Source organism: Mesoplodon bidens (genome assembly GCF_964165515.1).
Source record: "Mesoplodon bidens genome assembly, chromosome: 4".
Taxonomy (NCBI): domain Eukaryota; kingdom Metazoa; phylum Chordata; class Mammalia; order Artiodactyla; family Ziphiidae; genus Mesoplodon; species Mesoplodon bidens.
This window is the reverse complement of record NC_138160.1, coordinates 159927701-159941163: the sequence shown is the minus strand read 5'-3', so window position 1 is coordinate 159941163 and position 13463 is coordinate 159927701. Positions and strand designations below refer to the sequence as shown.

The window sequence follows — 13463 nt, the reverse complement described above, 5'->3', positions numbered from 1 at the left end:
CTATCTCTAACAGCCCAGACTGGTTTCACAAATTATAGCACATATAATAAATCAGCATGCATCTTTTAAATTATCTCTGCAAAAAACATGAGTTCTTTGGAAGCTGATATGAAAGATGACCATGTCATATTTTACATTAAAAAAAATCAAAGTGCAGAATAATGTGTATAGCACACACACACATATATATGAAAGCTACACAAGAATGTGGTTGAGTAGCTGGAGCTAAAGAGAAGTGAGACTTTTTTTTCCTTACTGTGTACTCCTTTTTGCACCTTATGAATTTTGTACCACAGACATATATAATGTATTCAGAAAAGTTTTTTGTTAAGTATTGATTGACTTTAGTTGTAATGAAGTCTTCACATCTCCATGCTTTCATTACTAAAACCTAATTACAGTGGAGTTATATAGCACACCTGGGAATTAGGGTCTGAAGTCAGTACATAAGTAGAAAACAGCATATAGTAAAAATCTGCCTTAAAAATCTCTTAAATATATGCCACACTGGACCAACACACCATCTCAATAATTCCTACACAGCTAATTTTCGTACCAGCACTTGAACAGTTTGCTGTTTCTTCAACTGACTAGTAGATTAAATAGCTGGCTTGTACTTCGGCCTCGTGTTGTGATGTTAAAAATGTTTCTTTAAAATACCATAATCACACTCATCACAGCTAGATGAGAAGCACTCAGGAATTGAGACAGGCTGAGAGGAGAGCAAATTTCCATTCCCCATGTCACATTTGGTCCAGAATGTTCACTGTTTAGGTTAGTTTTCCCTTGCTTTTGTCACCAGATGTAAAGAAATGAATTTGATAAACGTACGTAAGATGTGTAGGGACAACATGGTGCTTTCTAAAATACATTTCAAAAACTGTACCTCTATTAATTAAACAAACCACTACAGTAGAAAAAAAATCACAATCCAAATATAATGGACTAATTTGCTGATTGGGAACAGGCTGCAACAATCCCCAGCTCAATCTGAGAAGGACAGAGGAATAACACCTCTTGAGCGACATCACATATGATCTCATAATCTGAGCTGCAGCCCATTCCTTTATATTAGCATTTCCATACATATATAGATGCTTCAATCTTTACTCCGAGTTATCTTCTAACTCCAATAAGTAAAGTTAGCTACCACTGAAGCTAAATAAAAACTTCCAAATCTTTCTATCCCTGCTCTCTCTGGTGAGCGCCAGATCAGTATTCCTACTAGATACTTCTCCTTTTAGAGGATTCACCCATAGGCTACTCAAATTCACTACAAACTGAACTCATTCTTTCTCCTCCCTCCACTCCCCCCGGTCTAGTATTCCCTATCTTGGAAGAGAGAACAAACAACCATCCTGGCGCCCAAGGCAAAAATCTAAAATTTATACTATATTCCATCCATCTCTTTCTACTATAACCAATCCCCAAGTTTGGTAGGTCCTGCCACCTACATCTCTTTTAAGCCCACCCCATCTCCACCATGCCCACTGTCAATGCTTTGGTTTGCCTTCATCATTGCTCACTTGAACTAACTGGTCTCCCTGCCTTGAGTCTCTTCAATCCACCTTACAGACACCTGAAAAGTTAACTTCTTAAAATGCAAATTTGGTTACATCACTCTTTCTATTTTAAGAACAGAAGGATCAAGAACAAGTCCCAAAGTAATGATATAGTAAGCTAAACACAAGCTCATTTAATAACATGACATAATGCAAAGAGAATGTATTACCAGGCATATTTTTTATGAGTATATTCCTATTCTACCCCACACTATATGACCAAATTAAATAAGCTATTAAGTGTATTTCAGTAGAAAGAGGCCTCAGGGAAGCAAGGAAAATTCAACTGCCTTCTTAAGAGTCAAAAATGAGCACGAAATGGATCCTAACAGTGATAAAGGTGCCTTAAGGAAAACAGGAGTTTCCCAGACCTAAAAAACACGAGTGCGTTCAAGCTGAATGTAAATATTAACATGCTTAAAATGAATGCCATAATCAGAAAAGGATTTGGGAAGTAAAAACAAGCAGAGAAGCTGAAGGAAGACAGAAAAACCATCCATCCCTAAAGTAAAAGCTGAATGAGGTTGTCTCAGTCCCAGGCCAGCAAATGTCACTTCCCTGGTCAAGTCCATGCTAACGAAACCACATGACTATGATCTGACCTGGTAGGTAGTCTACCCACTGGACAAGAATATTTCGGTCATTTGGCTTGAGTCTTCAGGTCCCTCTAAATATCTCTTCTCATTTGAAAAACTTAAACTGGCATGTTAAGTAGGATCTAGTAAGGAAGTCTACCTATCAGAAAAGTTTATATTAATCATGCCAACAAGCACATACCATTATAAATTAATAAACTGGAATTCTGGCTTTACACATCAGTCTTGCACAGCTGGTTAATGAATTTAAGTCTAACCGTGGGATAAGGTGCTGGCTTTCAGCATGCTGACAAGATCAGATTTCTAAGGGTGTTAAATCCAAGACCAGACTTAGGATGAAGATAAATTCTATAACTGTATTTGTGGCTATTAAAATTAATTAAAATTTAAAATTCAGTTCTTCAGTTAACAGAGCCACATTTCAAAATAGCCACAAGTGGCTAATGGCTACCATATTGAACAGCACAGATAATGAACATTTCCATTATCCAGAAAGTTCTAACTGGACGGCACTGTTCTGGAAGACAACCTTAAACTAACCCTACTGTGAGTCCTCTCGGGGGAAACAGGCTGAGATAGTCTTGGATGGCTAACACAGAATCTGAGATCTAGACTATTTTCTACAGAAGGTACGAAATAGATACTCCGCAACAATTGTTTCCTTTCCCTTTGCAATGATTTCTTGAAATCAGAATACAGTTTTAGTCTTCAAGATTTCTGCCCCTCTTTTTATCACTGGATGTTACTTTAAACTTGAGGCCCAGACATTAGAAGCACATTCTCTGAAACGAAACTGCCTAGATTCATATCTCATCTTTGTCTCTTACTAGATGTGTGATCTTGAACATGTTCCTTAACTACTCTATCCTTCAGCTTCCTCATAACTAAAGTGGAAATAAGGGTACCTACCTCATTGGGTCGCTATGAAAATGAGATTATACATGTAGAGTGTTCAGAATTGTGCTCAATACAGAGTAACTGCCCATTAAGTGTAAACTACTACTACTTTTCCTACTGCCACCACCCTGAGAGCTCTTCTCGTGACAAGCGTGAAAAATGCTCAACTAGAAGAAATACTAACAAATATAAAAAATAAAACATGGATCACAAAGCCAGAGTATCAGCCTATGATAAAAAAGTTGTTTTTATTTTTAAGGGTGAAGGAAATGGGTAATCTGGAGTGATTAAATACCAGAAAAAGTCATGAGTTGCCTGACAATGTCTTACTTGTAAGGCTGATAAACCACAGATCAAAAGAAGTCTACATAGGGACTTCCCTGGTGGTCCAGTGGTTAAGACTCCATGCTCCCAAGCAGGGGGCCCAAGTTCGATCCCTGGTCAGGGAACTAGATCCCACATGCTGCAACTAGAAGAGCCCACATGCCGCAACTAAAGAGCCCGCGTACTGCAATGAAGATCACGCGTGCCACAACTAAGACCCGGCGCAGCCAAATAAATAAATATTTTTTAAAAATGCTAAGAATGTCACTGTTAAAAGAAGAAGAAGAAGTCTACATAATAAGCTACTGAGCTATTTAAATAACCAATAAAAAGTAAGGAGGAACTGAGAAGATACAGGTTTGAGTTCACTAGACCAAATGATACTTCCCTGTATAAAACACATTTTGACATGCAAATGTATAGCCTCTCTTATACTTCCTAAGTTACCTTTAGGTTCACTTGGTGAACTGACTAAAGATCTTCTAATCTTTTCATTAAGAAGGGAGAGCACCAGATACAATTAAGATACCATGCCAAACAACGATCCATCATGTGTTCTCCAAGTGGAAACCCACTGTAGAAAACCACATCTTACTCTAACAGTATATAGACAATATGAAAATCCTGAAGTTGAAGTACAAACTTCAGCAAATGTAGTCAGATGGAAAGAGCCAGAGCTCTGGAGACACACAGGCTCAAGCTTAAGCTTGGCCCTGCCATGTACTAGCTGTATGACCCTGGGCAAATTGTACTTAATGCTCATGAGCTTCATTTTACAATCTGTAATATACATGTAAAGCAGGTGCCCACTAAATAAGAAATATGTGTAAAGAGCTTACAATAGCGCCTGGCACTTAGTAGATGCCCAGGAAACAGCAGTTACAGTTAGTAAATCGTCCTGAGAAGACCCTCCAGGAGTCCTAAGAATAAAAGACCACTACTTTACATGGTAACTACTAATAACTAAAATTAGTAGTTACCATGTAAAGTAGTTACATGGTAACTAGTTATTAAATAACTACTTATTAAAGTAGTTACATGGTAACTACTAATAACTAAAATTATTCTGACCAGGTAGTAACTATAAATCATGAGGTAATGCCACAAAATTGTCATTTGCTTTCCATATTTTATAACCTATTCCTCAAACAAATGTTCCTTGTTTACTGTACTGTATTCCCTGTTAGGCTATGACTACAAAACTTTTGGGCCTATTTAATAAAAATAACTGCATTTCTTACACTGAAACAAAGCTTTTACTAGCAAATACCGTCACTAAACCACACCCAAACATGAACACTATGAATAAATGTCTAACATTTCTTCTTTCTCTATTATAATGGAAAAAAGTAAAGAAATTTTAAGTTTCTCTCAGTGAGTTGAGTTCTACATAACAAAACAATACAGGGTAATTGCTTACCTGGACAATATTTTGTACTTCAGATCCACCAATCCAGAATGAATGGGGGTATTTCCCTTTCAGACTAGTCTGAGAAAAGACAGCAGTCAAGCAGCTTCCAAGATTCTGTCCGCTTACTGTATCCAGCTTTCTTCAACAAAATCCCAAACATGCACTTCGGCAACTGTTGAAAGACAGAAAGCAATCCATACACCCACCATGGCACCAGCGGCAAAGGATAGCCACCAAGAAATGGAAGGGTCAATGGAGTGGTGGATCGGAAGCACAGAAAAGAGTTACAACCCCTGAGTCAGCTATTTGGTATAAAAGGTCTGCAGTAGCACTGCTCATCTCTGTGTTGAGAGGACAAGAAATTCTACATAACAAAGAAGGAAACATCCCTAATACTATTATTTGTTCATGATAAATATCATGCAATTTCCAAATGCATGATAAAAATTTCTTCTATTATGCACGCAAATTGTCCCAGATCATTCAGCTACAATGAACTTTATCCATATTCTAAGACAGCTCCTCTACTATTACAGAAACTTTGTCAGCCAAAGTTAATATAGGAGGGCTCAAATGTCTCCCAATCAAAATATTTATTTAAGCACCTAACAAGAAATCTTTTGGTTTGCCACATATAAGAAATCAAATCTTCCCATCTCTCAAATCTTCCACCCTCAGCTGAAATACAGGACATTTAAAGACATGTGACATAACTTTAAGAGTAGACTTCTGACTCAATAAAGGCCAATCCCCCACAATGGCCAGTCACTGGGTAAATTAGGGAAAATAATAAAGAACACTAATAAACAATTTACTAGATAACACCTTTAAATACATAAGCCCACTCTACATTATATCAACATTCTTTTATTACCACACCAACTCTTCCATTCGACTCTAAACTCTAAACAAACTACAAGGGAGAGAGAAAAAGACATTCAACAGGATGACATAGATAAAAACTTAAAAATCCAAAGACTGTGAAGCTGCTTGCACATAAATTTGCCACTTCCTCAACTGTCACACTACTGCTAAAATGTTCCACAGTAATTATAATACCTACCTTTATTGAAGGGTTACTAATGGGCCAGGCCTTTTACATTCATTACTCATATTTAATTCTCAAAAAATATGAGAAGAAATAACTTGCCCACAGTCCCACATCTACTAGGTGGTAGAGCCCATGCCCTTTCACAGAAGACTGTGGACTGCCAAGTCCACAGTCCATGGATCAGAAAGACCATGATTCCTGGGGCAGAAGAAACCAAGCTTTAAGCTAACTGACGTCAGAAGGGAGAACCACAAAAATACAGAAGAGTTAAGTATTTCAGCCTAGCTGAACTAAAATACAACTGAACTTGTTGAGCCATCCTGAAAGGGCTAACTCCCCTGATCCAGCCGCTTAAAAGCATTTCGGTAACAAAAAGCCATGCAATTCTAAGGCCCACAATATTAATTTTATAACAAAACACATTATAATGTTGCCCAAGTAGACTTTGTGTTTAGCAGCAAAGATGTGTCTGTGACAAAGAATCCCAAACCCAGTTGAAACCAAGGAATTTTTAAATTCCAAGATCAATAAATAGTCCACAGGCAAGGACTAAAGATGTTCTGATTTTTCATGTTACAGGCAAAGCAACTGAGGTGACTGACTGAAGTACAAGTCTAAGATTAACCTCTTCATAACAAACGGGCGGAAATATCTTAATACCCTCAACTTAAAGGCATTATATGAGTAAAATCACAAGCAAAGAATAATTGCTCAAGCTCTTCTCATTACTCTAGAGCCTAAGAATAAACTAAAAACACAATTTTGACAAAAGCTGCTAGTGGGCTAGTAGTTAACTGCTAGAGCAATATACTCTGCTTTTCAAAGTATAACTCACTGCTATAACCAAAATGCCGAACAATTATAGCAAAACACAGCCACAACAATTTGACTAACGGACTCATTTCTGAACCTCTTGCGTTGTCAGGGCTTTTTCTTGTATTAGTGAGTTAATTTTCCCCCCTTCCCTTCAAATAAACATTTACTGAATGCCTAATTGGTGGCAGGCCTTATGCTAGAAAAACAAAGATTAATAGATGCCAGACCAGGAATGTAAGGACTGACTTCTTCCTGTCCCCTGCCCCTTTCTCTCTGAGTCTCCTAAGCAATCATTTCACAGAACCAAAACATATTTTATTATTAGTTCCCAAAACTGGTTAAGTGTTCTGAATTTAACTCTCAAAAAAAAAAAATACTCAGGTTCCTTTTTCTTAACAGCAGAGCTCTCACTTAATTTTTCTTTTTCTCCTGTGGATCAGAGGTTTGCTACTAGAGAATGGTTTCCTATATTCATTGTACTTAGGTATTTGCCCATCTCTACTCAGAAATCTTTTTCAATTTACATGTAAATGTCCAACAGTTTCTACTTCACTGCTTTCCATTCTCTGAAGGTCTTCATTGTTGACTAACCCTGAGAGGGAATTTCCTAAAAAAATGTTTCGTGCTGACATCACTGGACTCTGCAATCTTTGAATTTTGTTAAAACAATAATAAGATCCAGGTTAGAGATACCCTACTGGGCTGTCAGGTCTTCCTGGCTGGTCTCTCATTTGCCTACAAAGACAAGCTTCCTGTTAGGCAATCGCGATCAGCAGAAACTGAACAGAGGCTAACAAGCACTTTCTTGACCAACAGGTTTTTCCCCTTTTCTCAACTAATTCAATGAACAACAATACAACTCAGGAGGAACTCTTGTAGGATAGTCACCACTTATTCTGTTAAAGGTCAAAATCACCAGCTTTGCTAAAACAAGAATGAGCATTTGAAAATCCTAATTTCCTTTGTCTAAACTAAATTGATTAAACATAAATCACAATGCTCAATGTTAATATGAACAATTACCAGTCTCTTTCTACCAGGATACCTAAAACAGGGTTAAGTGGGTTATCTCCACAGACAGAGTACAAGTCTAATTATGGCTAATTGGTAGTTCTTAGTAGTTGCAACAGTACTTCCCAGATTTCCAAGACAGTACTGATTCTGTGTGATTTCATCATCTCCCCCAAAGATGCCTCGTTAAATGCATGGCTAAAAGCAACTGAATTTTAGGCCTCTGTAAAGCTTCACAATTAAATACACACACAAATCAGGGGGGAAAATTAAAACCTTCCTCACATCATCTGTCTTGACTGTGCTTTACAAAATATGGTCCCTGTACTTGTGGGGAGAGTTAGCTTGGCAGGTAGTTGCTGAGAGACAAGCCTTTGCAAGGTCCTTTCACATGCATCTCTCATAATCCTCCCAGCACTCGGAACAATACCTACATTTTCTTATTTTTACACATAATGAAATCATACCAGAGAAACGTTAACTTTCTTAAGGTCACACAGCCAGCAAGTGACAGCTAAGATACAAACTCAGGTGTTTCACTCTAGAGTCCATGCCTTTTATGCTAAATCACGCAAGATCACAGGATCCTTAGAACTTATCGACTGTTTGGCAAGTTCACATCAACAGATATAAAAGGAGTTTGGTTTCCTCAGTCCTATCAACCACTCTCTAGGATGCATATAAATCAATCTGTATGTGTATAAAAGTCTGTAAATAATGGTTAAAATGTCTATGAATGTCTGTGCACCACATCCCACCCTCCTTTTCCCCTTAGCAGTCTTTCTCCTCTATCCATCTCCACCTCTGTCTTAAGATTATCAAAAGGAAATCTTAAAAAGTTTTCACAGCATGGAAAAAAAAAAACCTAACATTAATTTAAATCAATACCTACTGCACACCCAAGTGCTGCTAAGTGTAGTGAAGGATTCAAAGGACAATCAGATACGGCCTCTGGAAGAGAAGCTTAGACATGATCAAACTTTTATGATACACAGGAAGGTCTGATAAGTCCCATAAGAGTTAGGAACAAATTATCATAAGAACTAGTGATATAGGTGAGAATTTCCAGAAAAGAAGATGGCTAAGATTCAGGCAGACAGCAATAATACACACAAGCAATCAACAGGAAAGTTCAACTCAACATTTACTGAACACCTACTACAAGAGGCACTGAGTTTATCATTTAATAGGGGACACAAACAGGAAACCATAATACAAGCCCAGAAGATGTTCACTGGCACGAGATAAAGACAAAGTGTCAGAACTCATTCATTTCATTTAACGATGATTATCATATAGGCAGTGCTATAGATAAAAATCCAAAATGGTATCTGCCACCATAATATAAACTGACATCAAAAAGAGAAGGCATCTAAACTGTGCTCTGAGGGGATAGTACTTTATCAGCATAGGTGGAAGAGAGGATTGCTGAGATCTGACCTAAACCAATTTGGCCAGAGCACCAAGTATTAGGTCCTTCCCATAAACATCAGTAGCCTTAAATACATGGGTTTAGGTCAGTTCATATCAGTGCTGACAAAGGAAACAGTGAGCAGAATCTGAAGAACCACAGATCCCCAGGCTTTGGCTGGAATATAGAATAAGTGAGGCATGTGAGAAGAAAAAGCTGAAGAGAGGCTAGAATTTGAATTACTAGGACTTGAAATGCTTTCTTTCCCTTAAACTGTAAATATCACCAGATGGAAGCCAAGATCCCAGGTACCTCACAGCGCAGAAAAGTTTGTTTCTAAAATTCATAGAACCAAACAGTACTACTCAGAGAAATACATGTGCTGTCCTGTAAACCTAGGTAATGGGTTAGCTATTCTTCTGTGCTATACAGAACTCGCAGTTTTCAGGGGACGGCGGTCAGGGGCCAAAGAGTGCCAAGACTTGCGAGCAGGATCATGTTTATCCTTGTCAAATCTGAAAGGACATCTAACCTACTCCAAAATCAGGAGTAAAAATTGATAATATTTGAGCCACAGCTTCTTGAGGCAGGTCAGTGAGGTCTATGCATATGCATGTGATTTATTTCATTTGGACCCTACTTAAACTTCTGTCTACTTTACCTGTATTTGGTAAATCAACACATGGCTAGAGGCAGATGAGGGTAAGTGACGGTGACAAAGTAAGACCCAATTTCTTAAAGGCGTCACTAAACAATCCCACTTATTCCACTTAGAAAGCCAATGACAAGGCGGGGCGGGGGGACACAAAAAGATAAATATTTCCAATAACGTCACTTAGTTTCTTTCATCTCCTTGCCCTTGTGGCCTGTCTGTACTTCAATAGCTCTAAAAATAGATTTGATATTACAACTTCTTAATAAGATCCAATATATTTTACCTATATCACTACATTCAACAAGTAATATAGCCATTTAGAGATAACACAGAGGGGAATGACTCACTTAAGGTCACTTAGCAAAGAGGGGAACCATTCAGAGGCCAACAACAGAGTATAAACTACCCATTACTTGTGTAAAGGGGGGAAGGGGTACGCTCACACCCACAGAGGAAGCAGGATTATCTTTCCCAAACTTTTAACATTAACTTCTGCTATCTTCTAATAGGCAGGACTAACCATCTTTTTCCAATTAGCAGCTCTGTGAGTGCTTTCTAGTAATAAGTGCCTGAACAGAAACTCATACTACGTCTAACTCAAGTGTTAAACATCATGTGAGGCACAATGCACAGTTTTCATTATTTCCAGTGAAGTCCACCACACTAGACAAAGTCTGGTGAACTTTTGTATATTTCCAAATGGATTACTACTTTTCTACCTCATTAATAATAAAGCTAATTTTACCAAAGTCAGAAGTTTGAAAAACAGTCCCACAAACTAGGTACAGTATTGGGCCCACATAAAGCCATGAAAGTCATTTGGTGGTTAAATTATTCACTATCAGCAATCGTAAATTCAGTTGTCTCGATCAAGAGTTTATAGTCTATATTAAAGACTGAATCCTACGAGGTGGGTCAGCTGGAGAAGCACTTTTTGTGGACCTGGCCACAGGCACGGGTAGGAGTCACAATGGGGGTTATATTTTGAAGATTTAATTATTCTGCTATCACCAGTTTTACTTCCTAGTAAACTAAAAAACTGCAAGAAAAAAAGGAAGAATCAAAATCAAAGAAAGTAGAGGAATGAAGATTAAGAAATTGGTGAAACCCAAGAACTCTGTTTCCTTTCTTTGAAACAGCAAGCTCTGGAATATCAAATGAAAGTTATCCTGTTAACCATTAAGTACCAAACTGGTACAGGCAGCACAATCACAAATATTTGAGTACTGAAGCTGACTCATAAAACTCTAAAAATATTTCATGCTTTAGGCTTTCAAAATACCATCAGTTTAACCCCTCCCCCTCCTTTCATCATGTTATTTTGAAATGTAAATGTTTTTAACCTAGTTCTGGAAACTCTAATTAAAATGCAGTGAATACAGAAAGCCCCATGCAATTAGATTTCAAGGCATTATCATTCCTACATCTGATCCTGGATTTAGTAAATCAGTTGTTAAGTACCTGTGCTATCAACTACACTAAAATAAATACATATATGTTTATGAAAAGAGTTGCCGAAGAGTCTTAACTGCTTAACTGGTAGCGCTTTGAGGGAATATAAAAATCCGTATATAAAAAGCCATTGTAAAGAAAAAGAAAAAAAAAAGCCATTGTGAAATTGATCTAGAGAACTACTTTGTTAAATTTTTTGTTAAATTCTCTAAGAATCCCAGTTTATAACGTCCTTGAAAAGGCGGAAATATCTTTTCAGATCATAGACAAGTACAATCATGTAAAATCAAAACTTATGAGCACTGGAAGCTAGTATATTTAGGCCAGAAATTTTTTTCTACATCCATTCAAAGACATTAAATGGATTACACTGTACTTACTCTAATTCTTTTGCAAACAAATACTATTTATTTATTTAGGCCACACGGTGCAGTTTGTGGGATCTTAGATCCCTGACCAGGGATCGAACCAGGGCCCTTGTCAGTGAAAGCACTGAGTCCTAACCACTGGACCACCAGGGAAGTCCCTAATTATTTTTTCAATAAATGGAAATGGAAGGAGCACTGAACAGCCAATTTCAAAGAGGTACCAAGTTACAATTTTTTGCTATGCAGTACTCCTGTTGTAAGGACATGTATTATACACACATAAGAATATGTACTATGTATGTAACTCCAATTAAGATATTTTACCAAAATAACCCCATACAAAATTTGAAGAATATCAAAGCTTGGCCTCAAAAGTTTGATAAATTGTACTGAAAGGAAAAATTCCTTAATAAATGAACATCAAAAACTCATAAGTATCAGTATCCCTTAGAAAGCAACCATACGTGCGCACACACACACACACACACACACACACACATCAGAAACTACCAGAGCTTTTTTTCCCTCTAGTTTTCAAGACTGCTGGAGAAGTCTAGTGAATTATGCAAAGGACAGCAAATATTAAGCTGCCTCTGTATTTATGCTACTGTACTTCCATTTTTAAAACATGCATCTCAACTCCCCAGATACCATCATCCACAGAAACCATGCAGCTATCCAACAGACTTTCAGTGTCACCATTTATTATTTATAGCATTAAATGGGGGAAGTGGCTCTGATGTCACCGACCCTACCCAGTGGAATCACTGACTCAATAAACATTTTCACACTGGAGAAAATCTGGCTAGGAAAACATGTTGCTGTGTTAAGTAGAGTCTTTCACCTTTCCTCTCAACCCTGGGGTAGAAGTTGTTACTGTGTTAGGAGAGATACAAAGAAACTGTCAAGGTTTCCACAGGAGGAAAACCTGAGCATGTCCGTTTGCTGAGGCAAAGACTTCCCCCTCCCAACTCTCCAGAGCCCAGTTTGATTTCCCTAACGCTCAAATTGGCAGGTAATAGCTGCCATATTTTACTTCTTCCACCAAATCATCCACCAAGTAGGAAATTCTTCATTTCTACTAGCCACTCTCTCGTGGTCCTGTTTCTAAAAACCCGTTCTGACTCAAAGTCCTAAGGCGGAAGGGGGCTGGGGTGTTCGCGGGGCCAGGAAGTTTGGCCTAGCTACCAAAGGTTTCTAACAGAAGAGTGATCGCCGCCCCAGGGCCCTAGGACACCCCCCTCCCCCTTTTTCTAGAAGAAAGAACTGGCGGCAGTGAGGAGGACAACCCCTCCCCCCTCCTCCCCAATTTCCCAAAGCAGCTTTGGAAAACGTGAAGTTACAGTTTCTCTTTCCTGGGAGATGGAATCCAGAGTACCTGGGGCCTTGCTATGCAAACATCCCTCTCGGCCGAGTAAGAAACCCTTTGTCCGAGAAGCCGGACACCACAGGGGGCCGGGAAAGAGGCCCCTTATCGGCCACATCTTCAACTCCGAGAGCTCTCCACCTCCACCCCTGTAGGGCCTATGCCGGCATCCTCACAGCCCTAGGTTGAAGAGAGGGTGCTGAGACCCCTTCTAGGACGCGGAGGCCGAGGCCCTAACCGATCTTCTCGGTACCCTCTCCCAGCAGCATCTCACTCGGCCTGAGTGGGGCTTGCAAGAGCGATGCAGGCCTGGACCGGAGAAACAGAGAAAAAAAAGGAAGAAAGAAAAAAATCCCTTCTAAGGGGGGGATGAGATGCTAGAGCGAGTGCGAGCTAAGGCCACAGCATAAGCGAGCGAGGGTCGTTCGAGACATGGGCCCAGAGACAGGAGGAAGGGAGGGAGGAAAAACGAGGGGCATGGAGGGGGCCGGGCCAGGTCCGGCCTGAAATCTCGAGGGATCCGGAGGAACCGCGCCGGGCCGC

The 13463-nt window shown here is 39.0% G+C and overlaps 1 protein-coding gene across 8 annotated transcripts in view; it reads right to left on the bottom strand.

Annotated features, from left to right (window-relative positions):
• The window catches only part of FBXW11 (F-box and WD repeat domain containing 11), a 132982-nt gene that overhangs the window by 119130 nt on the left and 389 nt on the right, over positions 1–13463 (bottom strand). For 2 of the 8 annotated variants that reach the window (XM_081234054.1, XM_081234055.1), the window contains exon 1: positions 4800–4927. The exons of 5 other annotated variants lie outside the window; for them this stretch is intronic. The gene's annotated coding sequence lies outside the window, so the exon portion shown is untranslated. Of the gene's footprint in view, positions 1–4799; positions 4963–13463 lie in introns of those variants that run through there. One more of the 8 variants, XM_081234052.1, reaches the window with a different exon arrangement.